This window comes from Chrysemys picta, chromosome 6, assembly GCF_011386835.1.
Source record: "Chrysemys picta bellii isolate R12L10 chromosome 6, ASM1138683v2, whole genome shotgun sequence".
Classification (NCBI taxonomy): Eukaryota; Metazoa; Chordata; order Testudines; family Emydidae; genus Chrysemys; species Chrysemys picta.
The window spans coordinates 83,400,162-83,421,374 of NC_088796.1; the positions used below are offsets into that span (position 1 = coordinate 83,400,162).

At 42.5% G+C, this 21,213-nt stretch overlaps 1 long non-coding RNA gene across 8 annotated transcripts in view; it reads right to left on the minus strand.

Moving 5' to 3' along the window:
• LOC122174105 (uncharacterized) overlaps positions 1-21,213 on the minus strand; it is a 167,431-nt gene that overhangs the window by 46,905 nt on the left and 99,313 nt on the right. For 7 of the 8 annotated variants that reach the window (XR_010588853.1, XR_010588852.1, XR_010588846.1 and 4 more), the window contains one exon: positions 12,815-12,987. This is a non-coding gene — a long non-coding RNA (uncharacterized LOC122174105). Of the gene's footprint in view, positions 1-10,218; positions 10,338-12,814; positions 12,988-21,213 lie in introns of all 8 variants that reach the window. The other variant, XR_010588850.1, reaches the window with a different exon arrangement.

A 21,213-nucleotide genomic window follows, 5' to 3' on the forward strand; every position in this document is an offset into this window, starting at 1 on the left:
ACCAAGAGCTTGAGATTCACAATAAAATTGTGAGTGGGCAACACTACAAAAATCCAGAGGAAGAGGAAAAGGAAAGGCATTCTCCATCTTAGACTGCAGTAGCACTCACAGTTACTATGCACCTCCTCCCCCCTTCTGCAGTGGGGGGGAGAGAGAGGTAGGTAATTTGGTTGATCAAGATCTGCCTAGTAACAGATCAAACAGCAATTCCCTTTGCTCCTCCATGTTACCAACACTATCAGCCAAAACATCTGATTCCTCACACTGAGCTTCTTTCCTCTTGTGCCATAGAAGCATCGCACCCTCTGGTCTTGTAGGGTGGGCAGGACAAAGGTATTCCACAATATTCCTCAGCTGCTGAAATCGATAATCTATTGACTGTTTTTACTTAACAAGAACCCAGTTATGGGCTCATTACATTTTTCCAGAGGCCAATCCTCAGGGCTCTTGTCACCCTGCTAAATATTTAATGTTGTTTGTGTGTCCTGGTCACATCAGGGTCAGGTCACTAACCTCCTGGTCAGAGAGCAGGAGGGTTTCTGAGCTGCAATGTACAGATCCCAGAGGAAAGGGGACAGGGTGCAGAAGGGAATTAAGCAGCTACTAATCTGAGGTAGTTGGCATGGAAGCACATTATCCTGGCATAAACTTACTTTCTCCATTTTTCAGTCCCTCCTACTTTGCAGACTTGTATAATTTACTAATGAAGGCCCGCACACAGGGAACCATGAAATAGTCAGCTGCTATAGAAAATTACCTGACTGCCCCGTGCAAAAGAAATGCATACATACCAGTATAATCACACATTTGACTAACAAGTGGTCAAAATATACTGATGACAGAGAAGATATTTGAAGTTTTAAAAGTGGGATGGGTGATCTTAAAAAGGTTCAAGATAGAGTTGTGTTAATTTGCCTGGTTTTTAGGTTTCAGTAGGAAAGGACACCTCATAGGGTAAGTGAGTAAGCTCAGGGTTAGGAGAACTCAAGTTAGCAGACCCTGGGTTGTTAAGCTAGGGCTTGAGCTTCTACATTCATTTGTAACCCCAGGTTAGGCATTGTTGAACCCTAGGTCTCAACATGGGGCTTCAGCATTTACGCAGCATTATGTGGGCCTAAGTCCAACCACCCTTATCCTAGCACCCTCCCAAAATGTAATATAATGCCTGCATCTGTAACTTTCACTCTATGCATCCGAAGAAGTGAGGTTTTTACTCACGAAAGCTTATGCCCAAATATATCTGTTAGTCTTTAAGGTGCCACCAGATTCCTTGTTGTTTTTTTCCCAAAATGTAGCTGCTCTACATGTACATTTACCTTTGTCCATAGTGCAGTGTGGGGAAATGTGACTGTCCAGATGACAAAGAAAGTCGGCCCTTGAGATTGTGAAATACTTTTGGTGGATTCCCAATGCACAAGTCCAGCGAGACTGCATCTGCACTGCAAACCAATAAAGCTTGACCTGGGTCTCAGTTTGACTCAGACTCTCCATGCGTGTGGGGTCCTGAGATCCTGAGTTCAAGCCCTGGGTTAGCATGATTTGTGCGTAGAGGCAAGGGGGGTTAGAATTGAGCCTGCGTTCGAACCCGGGGCTTACATTGCAGTGTAGACACCCAGAGGATCATGCTAATCTTGAAGTGTACTTCAGTTTTCTCAAAGACCCTTCAGCTCATCCCCAGATAATATGCCATCTCCTCAACAAACCCAGGCTCCTCCATCTAAGATAGTGCTATCTTCTTGGAGGCATAGGATGGAAAACTCCTCACCTGCTGTCATCTTCAGAAGGCAGTCAGCTGACTCACCCCCCCTTACAACTATTTAGGGAGTGGATGGCTCCCTTTGTTAGAAAGGGGACTACAAACCTTGTTACTAGAGTGTCCCTCTAACTCTTAGACCAAACTAGGGTGACCAGATGTCCCAATTTAGAGGGACAGTCCCGATTTTGGGGTCTTTTTCTTATATAGGCTCCTATTACCCTCCCCCCCCCCCACCCCTGTGCCGATTTTTCACACTTGCTGTCTGGTCACCCTAGACCAAACAATGCCCCACAATGGATATTTCTTCAGGCTCAGTATATTCTGGAGAATCTCTCAGCCCTAGATTAAAAGGGCAGATCCAAGAGCAGCAGGTGTGTGCAGTATGAGAAGCAGCAATACATTTGCTGCTCACAACCCCAGAAGATACCCGTGATATGTAATGAGTACATCTATCCTGCTGTCATCAACAGAGGCAGGATGGAGGGGTTGGAAAACAGCCTACTGCCCTTTGAAGAGCAGCTTCAGGGGAGAGGGCCAGCCAGGACTTTGAAGATTCCTTAGGCTGATGTGATTAAGAAGATGCCTCAGTGCCCCAGAAAATACTCCAATAGCTGGTGTGCAGAGTTAGCCCAAGTGCATTGTGGGGAGGAGGCTTATGAAGATGGATGGCATGATGAAAAGTGCCAGTTTTTCTCGGCATTCATTTGGTATTTCAAATGAATATGAAATTCCAGCTAAACTTCAGTGGACAGTAATGCTGCTAACCCAAACTTGTTTTGCAAAACCATGCGACCTGAAATCTGAGGAGTGTCGGGGTTGAAGGGAGTCAGTCTGCAGTCAAAATCCAGATGTTTATCCAAATATTTGGGGCTGGAAATTGGTCTGGAAGTCCCAGCTCACAATTCCCAACACTTCCGGCTTCTAGAAAACATTATCAAGCAAAAAGCCTTCCTCTGCCTCCCCCCAAAGTGCACTACAGCCATTTGCAACCCTGGGGAAAAAGCAGAAAATAGAGAGAGAGATGAAAGTGGTGAGGGAGAAGTTTGTGAACATTTACAAGCCTCAGAAGTTTCAGGTTTGGGTCATTTGTTTTTATCAAATTGACTTTTCCCCTCCCTAGTTTTCATCCTCATAGTCCTTTTAGAAATTATTGCCTTTCCATCTCCCCAAATACAGAGAGAACGTTAAAGGGCACAGCACAAGAAGAATATCAGTAATGGCTTCTTCCTCCTAGATTCCCAAGCAGTTGTTTACATTTTTTTAAAATCTAAATGCATCTCCTACTTTGACCTATTGAGAACAAATCATTTGCAACCATTGTGACACTTCAGAGAAAAATGAAGCCACATTAAACCACAGGCGATCCCTCTGAGGTGATCACAATATTTACACTGGTATATTTCATTGACCCCAATGGTCATTTTGTCAAAGGTAAATTAATTAGTTAAGCTTTGCATCATTTGGGTCAACATGAACATGCAGATCAAGATAAAGCCTTGAGAACATTATCCTCCATGCACGATACTGTCTGCTTTCCTCTGCAGGAATTACAGCCCAACACAGAGTGGGGGAGAGGCGGGGAAATCTAAGCATCAGATACAATTCAGAAATGTACAATGCCAGTAATGGAACATTCTCAGAAAAGATCAGCCCATTATTACTTTGAACATACCAAGCAAGTGCTTGGTAGTTTTATCAAACTAATGATATATTTGTAAGTGAGCAACCTTATTGAGATTTTTAGATAAATTCTGTTAAATGTTGACACTTGTGATTGATTACTGGTAAACTATCACTGCTACACAAATCTATCTCACTTCATCATTCATGCTACTTGGTACAAATCGCTGGGAAACTTAAGAAAAATATGGCTGAAGCTTAAATGTCTATTATCAGCAGCTCAGCTTGTAACCACTGCATAATATATTACTTGAATAAACAAAAGATTCTGTTTAGTTTGGGTCATTCTTGCCCTGCAGGAACTTACAAGCCTCAGAGCCAATGAACATGTGGATATATTCCCATAATGTCATCCAGAACCTGTAGAAATTTACCACTGTCAGACTGAGCCATAGAGCCATGATTTAACATGTAGCAAATTGGTGGCAGAGTGAGGATAAGAACACAGTAGTTCCTGGGTGTGAGCTCACTGAGCTAGGCTGCAGGGACTGTCAAAGTATGAAACCATGTAGCACATTTGGATGAAATGGCAACCTTTTCAGTTCCCACCAAGATATAGGAGTCTGTGCCAAGTTTGAGTAGTGGTTCAGAGGAAACCGAGGGGGGGGCACAGGAATCGGAAGGGGCTTGGGGAATTGTATGGGGGGGGCAACGTGGAATTTAGAGTTATGGGGAAATGAAAATGAAATTATTGGTGGGTCAAAAGGTGAAAGGAGAGAAACAGGAATTTCAGGGGTGGGATTTGATGTGGGAGTCCGAGACCGATAAGAAAGGCTGAGGTCAGAGTCCTGTGGTGAAATTCTGGATCCCTTGAAATGAATGGCAAAAGTCCCATTGACTTCAGTGAGACCAGGATGTCATTCTTGTTATTTAACAGCAAGTGGGATGGAATGGAAGTATCAACTCAGAGAGGAAGGTTAAGTAGGTGCCAGCAATTTAAATTCTGCAACTGGTGCAGTGGTGTCTCCAGGGGCAGTTTAGCTAGAAACATAGGAACAACCATACTGGATCAGACAGAGTTCCATCAGTATCCTGATTTTTGTTATAATTTAATATGATGACTCCAGATATTTTTGTTATCCATATAAATGTCCAATCATCTTTTGGATCTCACTAAGTTCTTGGCTTCAACAAATTCCAGTGGCAGGTAGGTTCCACAGCCTAACACCACATTGTGTGAAAAAGTATTTCCTTTAATTTACCACCTTTTAAGTTCATTTAGTGTCCCTTCATTCTTGTGTTATGGGACAGGAAGAAAAGAAGCTCCCAGTCTACCTTTACTATCCCATTCATTATTTTATATACTTTAATCATGTACCTTCTTATTCATCTTTTTACTAAAGTTAACAGTTACAATCTTTTCAGTCTCCCTTTATGAGAGTTTTTCCAGGCCCTTGATCATTCTTGTTTCCCTTCTCTGAACCCCTTCTAATTCTGTAACAGCCTTTTCTAGATGGGATGACAAGTACTGCACACAGTATTCCAGATTAGGCCACTTGATTGCCTTATTCAGAAAGAAGAAATATAAATGATAAATATACCTTAGTATAGACTACTTGACTCTGTGGCAGTGGATAACAGATTACTACCATGGGCCAAATTCTGCCCTCAGGTACAATGTATACACTGATGTTTCCCAGGGGTTCCCAGGGTTAGGAGGCACCTTGCCACCACCTGCCCTTAGCATGAGGAAGTCTTGTCTGTGCCACCTAGCATTCCCTGAGTGTCCAACCCCTTATCCACTGAACACTCACCGAATGACCAGGCCTGCAACACCCACGGGTACAGTGCACCACAGTTCACTAGCTATACCTTAGAACACAGCTCTGCTGAACACAATGCTTCAATATATTTATAGTGAAAACAAGAATAAGTTTATCATCAAAGAACAGATTCAAGTGATAGTGAATAAGAATATTGGAAACAAGTGGTTACATATTAAACAAAATCATAACACGCTTTCGAGAGACTAAAGTTAACTAACAAGATAACTCCGAGTCTAAAGACGTTTTCCTCACCCAAAGTCCTTCCAGTATATTTCACGCAGGTTGGGCTGTGAGCTTCTTTTCATGAACCAAGCCACATTGCAGCTTGCTAATCCATGAAAGATACAACCTTAGGATTTGTCTACACTTAAAACACTACAGCAGCACTGCTGCACCACTGTAGCGCTTCAGTGTAGACACTGCCTATACTGACGGGAGGGAGTCTCCTGTCAGCGTAGGTAATCAACCTCCCCAACAGGTGGTAGCTAGGCTCAGGGCCGGCTCTAGGCATCAGCAAAACAAGCAGGTGCTTGGGGCAGCACATTTCTAGGGGCGGCATTCTGGCCATGGCCATCATAGTCACCGACTCCGTGGCCCACCCAGGGGAGCAGGAGGAGTGGAGGTGAGCTAGGGTGGGAGGTCGTGGGGGGGCCACAGGAAGCAATGGGGGGAGAGAAATGCAGCACCCCCAGGGGAGGAGGCGGGGCCGGGGATTTGGGGAAGGGGTTCAGAAGGGGCAGAGTTGGGGCGGGGCTGGAGGGGGAACAAAGAAAAGGGGGGGTGGCCCCAAAATTTTTTGCTTGAGGTGGCAAAAATCCTAGAGCCGGCCCTGGCTAGGCTAATAGAAGAATTTCTCCGTCAACCTGGCACTGTCTACACAGGGACTTAGGTCAACTTAACTACATCACTCAAGGATGTGAATTTTCACACCCCGACCAAAATAACTAAACTGACCTAGTTTTCTAGTGTAGACCAGAGCTGAATCTCTCTACCTACAGTTGTAGCCCAAAATTTCATTGTCTTCACTTGCAAATGGGGCTCCACTGCTGGCTCACTTCTTCCTGTAAATTTCTGCTCTCCTGAGATTTCACAATCCTTCATTAGCACTTGGTTCAGACCAAAAAGGATTGTCCATTGTGAACCTGACACTACTCAACTTACAAGTACATAGATAGATGTTTATCCATCCATTTCTTCCCTGCAAAAAAAAACTTTTCATCTTTCCTGGTGACCAACCCCCAAGTTGCATAGCTTCAGAACATAATTTTCAGTATATACATAACTCCTTACATAATATCTGTTCATACATTTTGCAATTAATATGATGACCAATGTGATACAGGTTTTATTAGAGACCTTACATGTCATAGAATCATAGAAGATTAGGGTTGGAAGAGACCTCAGGAGGTCATCTAGTCCAGCCCCCTGCTCAAAGCAGGATCAACCCCAACTAAATCATCCCAGCCAGTGCTTTGTCAAGCCGGGCCTTAACAACCGCTAAGGATGGAGATTCCACCACCTCACTAGGTACCCCCTTCCTAGTTTTTTATTAGTTTTTTCCTAATATCCAACCTAGACCTCCTGCACTGCAACTTGAGACCATTGCTTCTTGTTCTGTCATCTGCCACCACTGAGAACAGCCTAGCTCCATCCTCTTTGGAACACCCCTTCATTCCCTCTTGGTGAACTATTACTTACTTATGTGTAACTCCTATGTACCCCCTCTATACTTTTTTCTAGTTGGCATTAAGTGGTTCCTGAGTCACACACACTCATACACACACACGCTAGCACAACTGCCTTTGACTTCAATGGGAGTTGCACTTTTTTTGTTGTGGTTTGTTTTTGTTGTTTATTGTTTTTGAAGGCAGAATTTTATTTCATGAGCCAGATTTTCATCACTGGCCTTTGTTTCTTGCTCCCCCCCCTTTTTTTTTTGAACTTTGGCTGTTGTGCCTGCACCCATACTTCATTGCATGTATTTGACAGCTAGCTGCCTATTTGTGCCCACAAATAAATTTCATACACAATCATTTGCAGACACAAAACTCCCTGCCAAAACAGAGACCAGGGCAAAGCCTTATATCTAGCACTAGGTGATTAGCTCCAAGATTTAGCTGAAATTTTTACTTTCCCTTCAACTTCAGGGGCCTTTCCCCTCATCACTTGGGCTAGATTGTCGATAGCCTTATGTGGGCATGCAAGGGTGTAATGGCAATGTAAAAGCACCTCCTTGCTCCCATGAGTGGGCTAGCCCATGAGATTCAGCACAGGAGGGGAAGGAGGTTCTCCAGAGCCACCACTTCCACACCACACTGGTGGGTAGGACATGGCTGGGAATGGGTCAAACCCTGTCTGCACCCCCAATATCCCAGATTACATACAGTGCATGAGATATAAGCCTGACACAGTGTAAATCTACACTTAAAAGGTTCCAACATCACTGCTGCAGCTGTGCCACTGCAGCACTTCAATATAGACCTCCCCTACAGCAATGGGAGGGGTTCTCTTATCACTGTAGTTTATCCATCTCCCTGAGAGATGGTAGCTAGGTCGAAATGAATTCTTCCGTTGCCCTAGCACTGTCTACACCAGGAGTTAGGTTGGCATAGTTACATTTCTCGGGAGTGTGGATTTTTCACACCCTTGAGAGACGTAGCTATGCCGATGTAACTTTTCAGTATAGACCAGACCTCAGTTTACTTTTTCCCAGAACCATGGGGGAAATGGGTAGGCAGATTTTGACTCTCCAAGTCACAATTTATTTCCCAGCCTGCTCCTGCGGCAGCACAACTACTCACTACCCCTTGCTCAGGGCAGATCACACAGCAGCAATGTAGCCCTTGAATAGCTTTTTGTCAGAATGATAGATGGTGCACTTCTGTGCACAGGAGTGTTCCAAGCATTGGGAGGACGCTAACCACCATCCATAAAGGTAACCTCTAATTGTAGGGTGTTGCAGGGTAATAAAATGTCCTGCATGTGTACTTTAACCATGCTTCTTAAATCCTATTACAATGAATAGACTCATATCTGGTTTTACTGGAATCTAGCTGATGTTTTTTCCCTGCAAGCCATCCCCTACAAAATCTTTCTTGGAAGTGCTCCTTTATGCTTTTGGGTACCTGTCAATAATCATAATTTGACTTTCAATCACATAAAAGAGAACTTTATGATTATCAAGGCTTTTCATAGCTCCAGCACAAAAAACCCACTAACAATCATAGCAAATTGCAACTGAGCCAGAACAAGTATTTGTTATAAGTGACTTGCATGGCTGTTGCTAATAAAGTAACATTTTGTACTAGCACATTACTGAAACCAGTCCAGGTTTACTGATTGTTCTGAGGGCACTTCATTAATATTGTTGTATAGTAAAGAGTGACGTCTTTCAGCATATAGCATAGGAGACAGAGCTGGCTTCTGTGGACTCACAGAACACAAGAGCCAAGCTCAATCTTACTTTGAATGACTTAGAAATGTAAAGGAAAATCTCAGCTTCTTTCTTTTTTTTAAAGGTTAATCCGTTCCCAGAATGGGGAGAGATCTTAAAATGCAAACTTATAACTAGAACTGAAAGCTTGTCACTGATTTTCCCCAAAGGTCACAAGTTATTTATTCACAGTCCCCTCACAGCCTCCAAGGCTGGCTTTTAGGGTCCATAAAAACCATAGCCGTATGTTCCTTGAAGAACCAAGCTCAGTTCCCAAATGCAGGGAGCAGTGCCACCCAGGCTGCTACTGGTGACAATAGAGCCTCCATAAGCTGCCTACTGCTGAGCCATGTCCTATGCTAAGCAGCCAGCCTGACCTCTGATTACAACAGTGGTCCCCAAACTGTGAGGCCTGCCCCGCCAGGGGGGCTCAGAGGAACGTTCAGGAGGCATGGCAGCCGCAGCCCTACTCCTGGCCCCAGCTCCTGAGGGGGGGGGAAGGCATGGACGGGGTAAGGAGGGGCGCAACTGTGAAAAGTTTGGGAACCCATGGGCTACAAGGAGGGGCCAGTCGATAGCATGACAGGCAGCATGGGCTAGAAAACTAACTAATCCCTTGCCATGCTATTCGCTCTGTGGCCTTTGTCAGGTCCCATAGACCAATATTTCCAAATGGAGAGGCCTAAAGTTAGATACCAAAAAAAATCATAGAAGCAGAGCACTGAAAGGTCCCGTTGACCTTTATTTGTGTCCATTTTCACTTTTATTGAATGCCCAGATACACAAAAGATATTTAGAAGCCTAACTCATTTGAAATCAATGGGAGTTAAGCTGCTTTGGGATCTGGGCCGAAGTGCCTAAATCTAGACATGGGTGTATGACATTGTAAACATAAGTTTGAACATTTTCCCCTTAAGCTTCTTGCATCAGTTTCCATATCTTTAAAATGGGAAATATGTTTACCTAAAACACTCAGGGAATTACATATTTAATTAAATACTCGTGTATATAAATCCCAAAAGTCACCAGAATCGCACATAGCCCCCATTTCCCCACATATTGGTCCCAGACCAATATTGTCAGCTTAAATGGACAATTGTCCCTTGCAAGACTTTTCTAAAATCTGGCAACTACCAGTATTCATGGATCCCAGCACAAACCACTAGGCCCTGTTTCTCCTGTGTGAGGCCAAGGGAATGAGACCTAGGGATCACATACATTTCAAAATATCGGTCAGTTAAGGGTGTGTATGTTTTTGTGCAGCAAAAAATCATCTTACTAACCCTCCCCAAACTCTTAAGACTGGGCCTGTGTATATTGGTGTGATCACAGCCAACAGGGATTCTTTACAATTGTGGGGGTGGCAAAATATTGTTTGAGAGCCCCCCCCCCCCCAAAAAGATCCCAACACTGAGCCCTGAAAGAAATACTGATGAAGAAAATAATCGTTCTGGTTTTGATTGTTGGGGAATGAAAGAGGAATTATCAGCTCTTGCTGCACTGTTAATATAGCCAATACCTTTGTCACCACTAGAAAAAAAAATCAGGCTGTTACTGCAAAGAACAGACCACAGCAGATTTACCTTCACACCTATGTTGTGCTGTGCATTTTCTTGACTGTGTTGGTTTCTGCGTAAACTGATCAAGGACTAGCTGACGTCTTCAATGAATCAAGAGAGATTGTCAGGATTTACAGCGATTTCTGTCGAACATGAACTGTCATAAGCTTTAACGTATGCAGAACACTTCAAAATAATGACATTTGCTGCAAAAGGCACAGTGCCAAATTCTCTGCAGGTGTAAATGGGCAAAACTGCTGAAGTCAATAGAGCTACAGCAGAGAATTGGGCACATTGTGTATATATTCACAGGTTACTGTGTCAGTGGGAACAAAATGTCCTTTGATTTCCTATACTTTTTTTTTCAGCTCTAGGCAACAGAGCTGCTCTAGGCAAATCTGGTTATCCTTCACCAACTGTCTTATTCCAGCCATGAATAAGCAACAAGGATTTTAGGATGTAAAAAGATTATTTTATTGCCCTTGTCATTCCGGGCTGCCTTTCTCCTCAGAGAAACCCCTTAGCCCTCATCTCCCTCTCATTCCACAGCACTGATGTACTCACACTTGGAGATACACAGAACACATGACAGATAAAATGTTCACCATCCCACCCACTCCTATCCCAGCACGCACTGAAAGGCCTAATTGCAACTAAGTGTAACATCACCATAAGCAGATGGTAGAAGATCATTTCTGCCATGCTATCAGGGAAATAAAATTCCTGAGTTCAAATAGAATAATATCAGTCCCAATAACAAAGACCATTTATCTCAGGCTATGTCTACATTGACAATTGAATGACAAAACTTTTGTCTTTCAGCGGTGTTAACCCCCCCCCCCCCCCCCCCCAAGACAAAAGTTTTCTTGCGACAAGCACCAGTGTGAACAGCATGTTGTCAGCAGGAGCGCTCTCCTGGTGACAACACAAACCCTGATCGTTGGGGGTGGAAGTTTTCTGTCGGCAGGAGAGCCAACAAACAGCAGCTACACTACACGACTTTTAGCAGCACAGCTGAATCGACACAGACATGTTGCTAAAAGCTGTGTAGTGTAGACATAGCCTCAGATACTTCTACTTACAGAACAAAATGTTAACAAAAGGCTGGTAAAGTTGCACCATTTAAGAATTGCTCTGCAGCCCCCTCTTGCTGCTTATACTCTCTGGTTTCCCCTCTCCCAACTGCACCGTTCATTTCCTCCAGCTCTCAGCCTCACACCTTCTTTCATACTAACCCTTGTATTTGGAAGGGGCTCCCCTTCCCGTGCACCAGTCCTCTCTCCTTAACATTCACTTCTCATTAACAGAGCTGAGCAAAATTTTTCAACCAAAACCCTTTTATGGGAAAAAAAATGCAGATTTGGTGACACAAACATTTCATGAATTCATATTGACATAATTTTTTTTCTGTCAAAGACCCTAAAAAGTCATCTTGAAAAAAAATCACAATATTTTATTATGACATTTTTTAATTGAAACAGTTTGATTTGAAACAGCTTTTTGTTTCAAATGTTTGATTTGGGGTCAAACAAAACAGTTCATTCACCACAATTTTTTTTTTTTTTTTTACTTTTTCATTTGCTGAAAAGTTGCATTTGTAGTTTGACCTGAAATATTTTACCAATTTTTCAGATACCAGCAAATGAAAAAAAACAACAACATTAATTTACCCAGCTTTTCTCATGAAAACTACTGTATCCTCATCTCCCTCTGCTTCTTGCATCTTGTCTAGCATATTATATTTGGTCTAGGGTTATAAACTCTTCAGATCAGCGTCTTTGTCTCTTTTATGAAAATTTACTGTACTCTTAATAGCTTTCCAAATAGAAGTAGTTCATTTCAGGTAGTATATTTCCATTTTCCACCATGTTCACAAGGAAGTCAGACAAACCAACCTTTCAATTATTATGAAAATGGAAAGCTTCTACCACAAAACACTAGATGTGAATGATCTGTGGAGGCATAATTGACTGATTGTCATGGACTGAGAGTCTGTCATTTAAGCTAAGCTTATTAGAGCAATCCAATGGTAGCCAGACTGATGTAAAATAAATGTGGGCCATGAAAGAGTGACATGAAACTGCAATAAGGTTATTTTAAAGGTCTCTGTTTGTGTATCTGTCCCAGACATTATATCTCCAAAACAAATGTTTCCATCACTTTTTCCTCCGAACTGTCACCATCTATACCAAATAATTCTGCTGTTGGATCACTAAGGAGTCTTCCAATAAAAAAGTTATGGAGGTATTAGCTTCACACCAGTGTAGGGCACTGAGCAAGGTTAACACAGAGATCGTTGGGAGGAAAGTATTTTTTAATGAGGGCTAGAATTATTTTTTCCTTGCTTTGCTCTATAGCCACTGATTATCTGGTCTTTATACCAGGGATGGATGCACTGGTTCAGAAAACATAAAGAACTAGTCGCACTTTGGCACAAATCTGTTGAACTGATGTGAGCCCAAACTTTTTTTAAAACAATATATCTCAAGACCATATCACTTGCATCCTATCAATTCCACAGACTCTCTCTGAATCCTATTCAAAATTTCTTTGCGGCACAGAACTCTCCATAGGTTCATTTCATCCTTTCTCTCCACTTGTATAACCACTGATATTTCACCTGCTCTCTCCATTCCTGGCTGATTCCATTCTCTTCTGGCTGCCCTCCAGGGGGGAAGATGGAGTTGGGGGTTCAGCACAGCAGAAGCAGCATCAGTTGTTCATGCAGACTTGCCTCTAAGGAGCTGAGAATCCTTCCCTGCAGATCCTCAGAAACCTCACATCCACTGCGACCTGAGGTGGAGAAGGATGTGAGATATTCAATAAGTGGAAGCACAAGGAGTTTTTCCCATTTCTCGGGATCCCTCTATACCAATGAGGGAGATTAGGGTTGAAATTACTTACCGTATATCTATCTCTTGTGTGAACTACCATGGAGATTATTTGGTTTTCTGTGTTATGTGCCTTTACAATGTAAGGATACTTATCAGACTATCCTGGTAAGATGGAGAGGTAGCATTGCTAAGAGGCAATTCAGGATGTTGGTTCTTACAGAAAGAGAAACTCACAGTAAGTTTTACCATGTTTTGTTGTTCTGTTGTCGTTTAGCAAACGCTGAGCTTTTTCATTTGTAATTTTATAGACGTCATCTAAAAAAAGGAACTTCTAAATATTTGCAATAATCGAACATTCGCATAAGAAATAAATGTAGGGTGGGCAATGACCTTCTTACTTTCTTCTCCTTCCACAGTATTGTTATGCTTTAATAATTATACTTCTAAAAAGATCTCCTGAAAAATAGGGCAAAACCCTGTAGGGGAGGTCAGTTTCTAGGACACTTGGCAAGATGCTACCCTTTCAAATGCTTTTACGCTGTCATCCTTTCATTATTTTTAACACGTCTTTGGTGACGTACCACATTCTACCCAAGTGCTTATTTAAGATTAGGGCTGGTTGAAAGATTAATTTTCCAATGAAAAAAGCTTTTACCTAAAGTTTATACAAAAGTTCTGTCCCATTTTCAGACAAGGTTTATTAAAACGTTGGCTAAGGATGAGAACCCTTTCTCCGGCTAAAGACTCAAATGCAGAGCCTTATTCTATGGCCTATGCTATGCAGGAGGTCAGATTAGGTGATCAGAATGGTCCCTCCTAGTCTTAAAAATCTATGAATGTCTTTGGTTGCTCCCTCACTAATTGGAGCTGAACTTCAAACAGTGGGGAAGGGCTGATGTTGCGTACATTAAAGTGAAGTGTCTAATACAAAATCTTTTAGAATATGGTTTATAATAATAATATATTTCACCCTAAAGTCCCATACTGTGTTATAGTTAACAAAATGTCCTTGAATAACACCAGGAGTTTATGCTCATTGACATAGGAATAACCCCCATAAAGGAATAAAGGTCCACTCTATTTGAGAACTGAATGCAGAGCAAGAGGTTGATGTTCTGGTGATGTAAACTCAATGGGTCAGCATGTTTGACTGCTCCCAAGGTAAGAATAGGGGGTAGGGAAGAGGCAGAAAACTTCCTAGCTTTTTTTCTCCTCTGAGATATAACAAAACTACTGAACTCCCCTGAGAACAGGACTACTCCCTTCCTAGCATCACCAGCCCACTAAAACAGATAGGAAAGAGGCAGAACTTGTCCCTCCTATGCACTTGCTTGTATAGTGTAGTCCATGGAGGGGTATAGCAACAGGTGTGCTCTCCAGAGCTGCCTAAGGCAAATTCCTCTGAGACCTGTCAACGCAGCCAGAGTTCAGAGATTTGCATATTGCAGCGGTTCTCAAACTTTAAAAAGAACAGGAGTACTTGTGGCACCTTAGAGACTAACAAATTTATTAGAGCATAAGCTTTCATGGGCTACAACCCACTTCTTCGGATGCATATAGAGTGAAACATATATTGAGGAGATATATATACACACATACAGAGAGCATGAACAGGTGGGAGTTGTCTTACCAACTCTGAGAGGACCCCTGTTTTGATATAAAATTTTGCTGCAGACCCTCAAGCCTTCCGCTTAGTCCCAGCCCCCACTCCACCCCTTCCCCCAAGGCCCCACCCTGCCCTACCTCTTCCCACCCCTGCCCCTCCTCTTTCCCACCTCTTTCCGCCCCTCCCCCAAGCACCCCCTCCTCCCCTTTCCCAGCCCCTCCTGCATGCCAGGGAACAGCTGTGCCCCAGCATGCAGGAGGGAGTGGGAGGAATTAAGGGAGGGAGGGAGGGGAAGAAGTTGATCAGAGGGGCCCATGGACTCCTGGAGTTCCTTCGTGGACCCCAGTTTGAGAAACGCTGGCATATTGTATAGTTATTGAGAAGTAATTAAAGTGATTATGAAAATCAGACACTTACAGCAAAGCACAGTGCAGGACATTTTATAACAGAGGAAAATCTGCCAAATTATTCATCAATATCTAGTATCCAGTATCGGATAACCCTGCAATGATTGCATAGGCAATCCAGTGCTAATATAATCCACTTTCAGTGTATGTAAGGACTGGCATTTTATGTAATTGAGACCGTGAGTTATACACATGCAACCAAATTCTGTGGTTCTTAGTTTATTCATTTTAAAAGTTTTACTTGAGTAAGGACTTCTGGATTTGCCCCTACTTAACTAAGTTACACACCCTGTATTTCTTGATTTGGCAGTGGTGACAGATATAAGCCTCTCTGACTACAAGAATCAAGACAAAGGAGAGAGGGCTGCCAATATATATATATATATAAAACTGGTTTCAGAGTAGCAGCCGTGTTAGTCTGTATCCGCAAAAAGAAAAACAGGAGTACTTGTGGCACCTTAGAGACTAACAAATTTATTAGAGCATAAGCTTTCGTGGACTACAACCCACTTCTTCGGATGCATATAGAATGGAACATATATTGAGGAGATATATATACACACATACAGAGAGCATAAATAGGTGGGAGTTGTCTTACCAACTCTGAGAGACCAATTAATTAAGAGAAAAAAAAAACTTTTGAAGTGATAATCAAGATAGCCCAGTACAGACAGTTTGATAAGAAGTGTATCAAACTTCTTATCAAACTGTCTGTACTGGGCTATCTTGATTATCACTTCAAAAGTTTTTTTTTCTCTTAATTAATTGGTCTCTCAGAGTTGGTAAGACAACTCCCACCTATTTATGCTCTCTGTATGTGTGTATATATATCTCCTCAATATATGTTCCATTCTATATGCATCCGAAGAAGTGGGTTGTAGTCCACGAAAGCTTATGCTCTAATAAATTTGTTAGTCTCTAAGGTGCCACAAGTACTCCTGTTCTTCTTTTTATATATATAACTAAAATTCAGCTATCCCCAATCTCACCCCGTTGACACTGACATAGTACTATGCATGTTTGTGCACATGTATGTTCTGGAGGTTTATTTTTTTGGAATGTCGGGAAGGGATAATATTTGGTTGTAGGGTTGTTTTGGTTTCTTTTTTTTTAAAACCAGTAATCTAAATATTTTAAGTTATCCTTTACTGTTATATCAATATGTTTTATCCCATAAATTAGAAAAGAATAACATCTAAGTCAATCAAAGGGAAACCATTTAAATTCAGATTAATAATTCAGCAACACAAGAACCAACCCACTCAATCTCCTGAGGACAGAATTTCAGATGGGTATGCCCATGCAGACATACAGGGCCAAGTTTTCAATAATAGACACTCAGGGTCAATGAGCAAGAAATGCCCATGCAAAAATTGCACTTGCAGTCAAAGGGAATAAATCTCTCTATTTTAAGATGCCACAGAAAACCCATCCCTAGTATCAAAATGCTTCCAATGTAAATCAGAGCTGCATGGCAAAGGGCCCTGAGTCTTCTGCTCTTCTCAGGGCTCTATGCAAGCGTAAATTGATAGGTTGCCACCTAACAATTTCTACATTCAGTTAGTTTGCGCATGGACTTGCAGCAACTGTGCATGCAATCATGGATGCATTTTTATGCAGGCATGTATGGTGGCAAAGGATTCCGATTTTGATAATTTGGCTTTACAAGTCAAATTTGCAAAAGGAGGGAGCCACTGGTATGCCCAAAATGTTTACACACCACTTTTGCCCATGACAACTCACATTTGTACATGTTAATCAAGCAGTGCATATGCAAATAGGTAGCTAGATGTGCAGTTATCAGTTTGGGTGCACAGATCAGGTATTTATATACCACAGTGACAACCCTGGCACAAATGCCTAACTTGGACAGACAAATATAGAATTTACAAACACACTTAACATCTCCTCCTTTAAAGTGGTTGGACAAAAGGAATTGCTAGTCTTGCCTTTTGCAGTATTATGTATTTTTCAAAAGGACACCAGCCAGCTAGTTTAAAATAACTTTTAAAGTCAATTTTTTCCTCATTGTTTTAATAACCTTGTAGAAGATTGATATTGAAAACTGTTTCCATGTCAGAAACTAAACTCTCCCTTTGTATGTAGGCACAGGGAGCAAGAGCCTCAGCTGGTTCCTATGACATCAGTGGAACTACGTCTATTCACACCAGCTGAGGTTCTGATCCATCATTCCAATTGTTGATTCTTTTGTTTTTAATTAGTTCCTTCACTGTACACACACACACACTGGTTTGTTATTGCTTTTCATTGTTAATCCTTTGTATGAGCGCTGCTGAGAGTGCTTGGTTGATTTGTTTTTTTAAAAGAAGACTGAAGCAACAACAAAAACCATTGAACACCACTGGGGGAGGGGTCCAGAAGTAGGGCAAATTGTGCAGTGTCCCATTTACATGCTTGTAGGGTGACAGCAAGGAAAGTGAGGGCAGAAGAACAGCGTGCACTAGCTTGGTGAACTTGTACTCATTTTTAAATATATCATGCTTTAATGAAGAACTCTGAGCTCTAACAACTCATTTCCTTCTCTTTTCACTCTGGGAATTGATCAGAAACAGGGAGAAAGAATAGCTGCCTCAGCCTGTGCTGCATCACAACAGGACACGGACTAAACGCTAAGAAATGACCAGATCACTGTCTCTGATCTGTAACATTCTGCCAGTCCCAGCCTTTGTTTGGAGCAAGAATTAAAATCTCAGAATGTGATTAAACTCCAAGAACACTGATCTCTCAGATGGTGCCCCCTCCACCCCTCTCACACACATATCCCTAGGCTGCTAGCAACATACAACAGGATAAAAAACAACATGAACATGAAACAATGGAGCCTATTTAAAGCAGCAACAGCAGAGACTTGACTACTTTAAGGGGTTTACTCCTCTGTTTTCTATTAAGAGGGTTTATTTAGTAAAATTTTTGCTCAATGAAATGGTCCCCACAAGATATACATCTCCATTTTCAGGAGGCACATAGAGACACCAAGTATATGTTTCCAGTCTAATTCAATATGGCACAAACAATTGCTGTCTAGTAATAGCGATAAAAATCAGTGGTCAGTAATTTGTTGATATTTATTGATTTAATCAGTCATACTTTCTCATTCAGTTAATTGGTTTATTTTTCACTTAACTGATGTGGTTTGTTACTCAGTTTAGAACATGCAGAACTGACCTAACTGACTGCAGGGGGAAAAAAGCATCTTATTAAAATTGCTAATTACAATGTCTTTTCATCTTTATTGTATAGTATGTAGCAGAAAGTGGCTAAAACATCTAATCTTTGTCATCAGAGGCAATAAAGTAACCCAGGCTCCAGAGTTAATCTCTTCTTTCCAGACCTCTCACCAGTCACCATTGTTATGCTGCAGACTCCCATTCTGGTTTTCCCTCTGGGCTGTTTATTAGTCTTGTGCAGAAGGCTCCCATGCCATTTAGCTGGCACTTATCTCCTTGTCCCCCACCCACCTCCCTGTAAGTCCAGATGCCCTTCAAGTCTTTAATAAATTATTAAGAATAATCTAAAATAGAATAAAAGGAAAGTATTTTGAAATCAGCAGGAGATTTTTTGTGACCCTTTGATTGCCCTGTGGGCATACATCATATATTCTACAAAATCAAGCAATTATTGTTACAAAAAAAACCAAGTAGCATTTTTCTGTTGAGTAGCTCCCTTAACAAATGCGAATAGTTCCTGTGTGTGATGGGAAGGGACTCACAACTGCAACACCTCCTGCTGGCTGTCCCGGGGATTAGCTCTACTAGCCAGTGCACCTTCTTCTGGTGATATCTCACCGCCATGAGTTCTGCTCCAGGATCCACATCACTCCCAGGACTGTGGCCACTTCCTCAATGGCAAGTGAGATGGGGGGGGGGGAACCCAGGCCCACCCAATACTCCAGGTCCCAGCCCAGGGACCTTGTAGATGGCAGCCATGTGCTGCATCCCCTCTAACCTCTCAGTACCTTTCCCTGGACCCCTTCCCCATGGCCTCCAACACCTTCTTTGCCCTTACATCAGGGCTTCAGCCTGCCAGTCTTAGCAGCTAGCCAGGAGTGCTCTCTAGCTTCCCTGGTCACTATTGGCAGCACTGCTTGTCCAGGGTGCTACCACTCCTTCCTGCTGCTAAGAGCCCGATTTTCCTTCCTCAAGCTCCAGCCAGCTACTGAAGCTACTCTGCCTTGCAGCCCTTCTTATATGGGCCTGCCTGCATCCTGACTGGCTGCTCCTCTCAGTCCTTCTCTGATTGGCTGCCTCCTGCATAACCACCTTGTTAACCCCTTAGAGCCCAATGTCAGGCAGGCACCCCATCACACCGTGAATATTATTAAAGCTTCTTTCATATGTGGTCTTTGACATCATTAATGGCATATCAATAAAGGGGAGTCCATCCCATCCCATCCCACATGTGATGCTGTATGACTGAAAATGCCATTTGCATCAGTGTTGTTACCACTGTGGTACAATTACAACAAATTTTATACAAAGTGTATCATGAAAGGTGTCAATGGAAAAGTTACAATCTATCACGTATGATTATCCTGGTTAAATCCATATATCATCTTTGTATCTGAAGTTATGAATATTGGCTATGTTCCTGTATCTTAAACAAGAAGGGACTGGACTAGATGACCTCTCGGTGTCACTTCCAGTCCCACAATTCTATGTGTTGTACTCCTGGGTGACACCCATCAGATAGATTTACATCAGGACTATAGAGCTATGTATTGATGGCTCATTAAGGACAATGGTTTGCACAATAGGCCATTGAAGAATCTCATCCCACCCAGCAAGGATCCAAAGACCACCCCTTGTGATTCAGCAGAACATGAAGGGGCATATGATCTGATCATGTGACCCTGGACTCCATCTTGGGCCAGGAATTTTCCATACACAGGGGCTGTGGGCTTTGTTTGGGACAGTAAATTTCCATTCACATGGCAAAAGCTATAAAAGACACCTGAGACACCTCCATTTTACCTCTATTTCCTGCAGTCTATTCCATCATTGCTACAAACCTGATAAAAGGACTTTGCAATCATTTGTATGTACTGTATATGATCTATTAACCGTTTTAATTCTTTTCTTTTCTTTTCTTTTCTTAATAAAATCTTTAGTTGGTTTACTAAGGATTGGCTGACAGCATGCTAGCATAACATGACAGAATAAGATCTGAAATACATACTGACCTGGGGGTAAGGGTCTGATCCTTTGGGATTAGTAGAATCTCACATATGGTGAATTAGGATTTCTGTATTAGACCTGTTTGGGTAGGAGACAAGGGCTGGAAAGCCTAAAGAGGACTGTGTTTGGCTTCTGGTTAGCCAGTGTGGTACTGCAGAAGCTCTTTTGTTACTGGCTTGGTGAATCGAATTATAGAATAAACCACTAGTTTTGGGGAATTGTCTGCCCTATTTCTTGCAGTCTGCCCTTAGTGCGGCATTCTCAGTTTGGTCCATCCCGGGCATCCGGTCACACCATGGTGCATGGATCCCAAGATAGATACTTTTGGCTCTCATAGAACTTAGCATTTGCCTGAGAACTATTTAAGCAGCTGGGAATCTTTCCTTCCCATCCTGCACTTTTAGCCCATATAATAAAGTGTTAAACAGCTGTGAGGTGGCACAGACTTCCTACCCCCTCAGCTAAATTCCACTCTTCAATATCACACACAGCTCCCATTGAAGTCAATGGGAGCCACGTACACACAGGCACCCATCACTAGAACTTGGCCCCATGCTTCAAGTCCTATATATGCTATAAAATTAACCAAATGTTGGGACCCAGATACAACATGCTTGACCCATGACAAAGTTAAGTGTAGAGGAGACCTAACATTGTTTTCACCATATTCTACATTGTACTGAGCCTTTGGGTAGCCAATCACAGTTCAGAGCTCAACCATGGCTTTGCCACAAGTCCCATGTATGGGGGCAGTGCACTGTTGCTCTTCCCCAGGAGCAGCCCAAGAAGCAGGTTGCATCTCAGAGCTACAGTCTGCCTCCTGGTGCACCCTGCTTTGCTGAGGTGTACCCTGTGACAAGCCTATACCTGACACAGTGTGTCCTCTCACATAGCTGCACTGGCCAGCTGGTTGGAGGGGTGCACCCAACTGTTCACCAATTCTCCACCCCTTCCCACTCACATGTAATGATGTATGG